Consider the following 4,791-nt stretch of genomic DNA (forward strand, 5'->3'; position numbering starts at 1 on the left):
TTTTAATTTTGCTGGAATGAGTTGAGATGATATGACGGCTTGCTTGGGAGAGTGGTAGCTGGAAGCACAAGCCGTGTGATGCCCACGTGAAGATGTTACATTGATTTTGCATTAGAATAGAATGTTTATTTTGGTTTCATGCGGAGAATGAATTGGAGGTAAGTGGTTGAATGTAGTAGGTGAAGTGGTGTGCACGGTTACGACTGGAAGCAAAGAGGAGAAGGTTGATTTGTTTTAGTGGAGTAAGGCAAGGGAGTGTATTGATTTACCGAGAATAGAGGAGAAAGTTGATTTGAAAGCTACTGCCATGGGAAGGCCACGGAGAAAATACTACCCACTTTCATTTTTTTGGATTAAACATTTTGAAGATTTATTTACTTTGAGAAATGATGAAGTAGATTATCTTTGCTGGAATGGTGAGCATGTTAACCAATGGCTTGAGTATAAGAAGTAGATTAGGTTGGAGTGTGTGAGTGTGTCACATCCAGCATTATTAGGAGGAATAGTGTCACGACTGTTGGAAGAAAAGAGATTTGCTTTTGTTTTTTATGAAATGAGAAGTAGATTAGGTGGGAGAATGATGGGACGTTGGCAGCAGTGTAGCAACAATGCATTTCTTTTATTACTTGGAGAATGAAGAGGTGATTAGCCTTGGAGTAGGTGCTGATTTGAGTTGCACGGTGATTGAAAAAGAAGTGGTGTCACGGCTTTTAAGGGCTCATGAGGTTTTCCATTTTGGAAGCTCACGGTCACGGGTTGCATCCACATCGTTTCTTTCTTTTAGATTCATTACTTTTGATGTTTAGTTTCCAACATTGTGCATTTAATGTTTTAGCTTGTCACATTTCTATAGTTTGAATTGTGTTTGGATATTTATGTGTGGCACTGTTCACTTTAATGTTTTCATACACTTTAATGCTTTTAATTATGTTCGATTGTGTTTAATTGTCATTTTTAATTTAATCATTTGCATTCACAAATCCTTTCAAACCCCCCCACTTCGTGTTTGACCTAAGTCTCGAACCACATTTGGTCCTTGAGAGACGACCTAGGAGTAATTTCCTAGCACTATACTGCATTCTTAATTGCACATCAAATTTGACGGGTCGCGATGCCCGCATCACCTACTCGAATGACTCTTCAAGTAGCAGATAGATCTCTGAAATATCCTTATGGGATAGCTGAAGACGTGCTTGTGAAGGTAAACAAGTTTCTATTTCCTATGGACTTTGTTATCATGGAGATGGAGGAGGATGTGAATGTGCCTCTTATTCTTGGGAGACCTTTTATGAAGACTGCAAGAGTTTTGATTGATCTGGAAAACAGAAAACTAAAGGTGAGAGTACAAGATGAAGAAGTAAATTTTGATGTTTTTGAAGCCATGTCTCACCCAAAGGATGACAAGGCGTGTTTCCATCTTGACACACTTGACAAAATTTGCATGGTGCAAGAGAAGAAGGTATGTGGCATGTCTGCTTTAGAGGAAACAGTAGTTGATACCTGTGAAGAATTGAATGAGAAAGAAGAAGAGTTGATTGATGAGTGCTTGATTGATTTGGAAGAGTTGAAAGAAGTCCCTTTGCATGAGGCGAAAATGGAAGAAATCAACATAAAAGAAAAAGTCAAGAAAAAGTATGTGTTTTTATAAGAAGGTGGGAACAAACCAGTTATCATCAGTAATTCTCTCTACCCAAAAGAAGAAGAAAAGTTGGTAGAGGTATTGAAAGCCAACAAAGGAGCTATTGGATGGTCAATCTCAGATCTCAAATGCATAAGTCCTACTTATTACATGCACAAAATATTTATGGAGGATGATTACAAACCAGTTGCCCAACCATAGAGAAGGTTAAATCCAGTGATGAAGGAGAAGGTGAGAAAAGAAGTGCTAAAGTTACTTTAGGCTGGTATTATTTATCCTATTTCTGACAGTGCGTGGGTAAGCCCAGTACAGGGGTGCCAAAGAAAGGTGGGATGCCAGTTATTTATAATGAGAAAAATGAGCTCATACCGACAAGGACTGTTACTGGATGTAGGATGTGTATTGGCCAGAGAAGAGAGAAAGTATTCCACACTGTTTATTATGCAAGCAAAGTTTTGAATGAAGCCAGTTGAATTATGCTACCACAAAAAAAGAATTTGTTGTTATTGTGTATGCCTTGGAGAAATTTAGATCTTATTTCATTGGGTCTAAAGTGATTATCTACAGAGACCATGCAACTATAAAGTATTTGCTGACCAAGCGAGATTTTAAGCCGTGGTTGATTAGATTGGTACTTTTGCTACAAGAGTTTGATGTGGAAATCTGTGAAGAGAAGGGAAATGAAAATGTAATTGTGGATCACTTGTCTTGGTTGGTTAACAATGAAGTTACAAGCAAGGAAGCAGAAGTCTGGGAATCTTTCTCGGATGAAACACTCATGTATATTCAACAAAGGTCGTGGTTTGCTGATATGGCCAATTTCAAAGCTGCAGGATAAATCCCAGAAGATCTAAATTAGAAAAAAAGAAAAAAGTTTTTACATGATGCCAAACAATTTATTTGGGATGATCCTTACTTGTTCAAAATTGGGGAAGATAATCTTCTAAGGCGCTGTGTTACTAAGGAAGAAGTGGAAGGATTTTTATGGCACTGTCATGACTCACCTTATGGGGGGCATTTTACTGGAGAGAGAACAGTTGCAAAAGTACTTTAGTCGGAATTTTATTGGCCTACTTTGTTTAAGGATGCTCACAATCATGCCAGAAACTGTGATAAGTGTCAAAGGACAGGGAGTATCTCTAGACGTCATGAAAGGCCACTGCAAGGAATACTAGAAGTTGAAGTTTTTGATTGTTGGGGCATAGACTTTGTTGGACCTTTTCCATCCTCTTTCAATATTGAATATATATTGGTGGTAGTGGATTATGTGAGCAAATGGGTGGAAGCCCTGGCTTGTCCCAGGAATAATTCTAAAACTGTTATTAATTTTCTGAAAGGCAAATTTTTTTCCTGGTTTGGAACACCCAAAGTACTCATTAGTATTGGAGGATCTCATTTTTGCAATTTTCAGTTGACAAGGGTACTCAAGCACTATGGTGTGAGAGAAAAGATAGCTACACCTTATCATCCACAGACAAACGGGCAAGCAAAAGTTTCATATAGGGAGATAAAAAGGATTCTAGAAAAGACATTTGCCTCACCAAGAAAGGATTGGTCTCAGAAGTTCGATGATGCCCTTTGGGCCTATAGAACTACAATGAAGACAACTATTGGATTATCCCCTTTCCAAATGGTGTATGGGAAGTGATGACAAATTTATGAACACTGAAAAACGGCGCCAAAAACTTGTTTAACCCTCGGCTAGTGTGACCGAATTGTATCAAGTAATAACCTCGGTAAGACCAAGTATCGTTCTCCCAAAGGACTCACGGCCTAGTTAGTTATATGATTTCTTGATTATTTAAGACTTGAGAACAAATTGTTATAAGTTTCAAATGCAAAAGACAAAAAGTAAACATGTATGCATGTGATGATCAATGGGAAAGAGGAACACAAACACTGAACGAATTATATGGATAAGTGATGACAAATTTATGAACACCGAAAAACGGCACCACAAACTTGTTTAACAATCGGCAAGTGTGACCAAATCGTATCAAGTAATAAAACTAGGTAAGACCAAGTATCGTTTTCCCAAATGACTCACGGCCTAGTTAGTTATATGATTTGTTGATTATTTGAGACTTGTAAACAATTGATTGTAGGTTTAAAATGCAAAAGACAGTAATTAAACATATATGCATGAATTTGATCAATGGAAAAAAGGAAAACAAACACTTTAATGAATTAAATGGATGAGTATGTTGTTGGGGTTATCAATTTCATCTTGTTCTCTCTCGTATACTTTAGGAATTCATCATTCTTTTCATCAATTGCTAATGCCACTCTCTAAATCACCTTGTAAGAAAGCCTATCCTTAATTACGAGTTCATACAATTCCTAGCATTCCTAGTAATTAGTTCTGAAGTGTAGGAGCTTAAAGGCAACCAATATGCTATTGGGAGAAATTCCCCGGATCTAGATTTCCCCGTACGTTCCCATATCGACAAAATCAATAATCATGGCAATGAATGAGTTAAACAAAGCAAGCATTAACCAAAGAGGAAAATCCCTAACTAAAGATGAAAGAAAGCATGTATCTTCATATAAGATGTTAAAACACAAATTCCATATATGAGAGTTTCACAAGACTACATTGATTCCCCAACAACAATACAAGGTTTAGTTCACCATATTCATGGTGAAACTAGATGAACAATAATGAATGAAAGAAAGATAGAACCCTAGAAAGAGGAGAAGGTAGCCCCATGAGCATCGAAGATCTTCCTTCAAGGGGTGGAAAAGAGAGTGTTTGCTTCGTCTCTGCCAAAGATACAAACCCTAGGACGTCCTAAAGCTTATATACTATTCTAAAATATACAGAAAGTTAGGCCCAAGCCCAAAATAATGCCGCTCAGCGGTAAGTGCGTGAGTTGTTTTCCTCCCCTCAGCAGCCTTTTCACCCCTCAGCGGAGCCAATGTGGGTTTCTGAGTGCCGCTCAACGGTAAACTGCCATTGAGCGATAATTGCGACATCTCCTTTTGCACTTTTTGATGTCTTTTCTGATTCCATCTCTATCCTTCTTCACTTCTTTCACCAAATTCACCTTAAAACCTACATAAAACACTGAAATCAAGCATAAACCTGTCCAACTCTCTTATTTCTAAAAATATAACCAAAAGCATGATTTCAAGCTAGTTTCTAAGTGTTA

The sequence above is a fragment of the Vigna umbellata genome, chromosome 4 (assembly GCF_029865625.1).
Source record: "Vigna umbellata cultivar VRB3 chromosome 4, Vumbellata_1.0, whole genome shotgun sequence".
NCBI lineage: Eukaryota > Viridiplantae > Streptophyta > Magnoliopsida > Fabales > Fabaceae > Vigna > Vigna umbellata.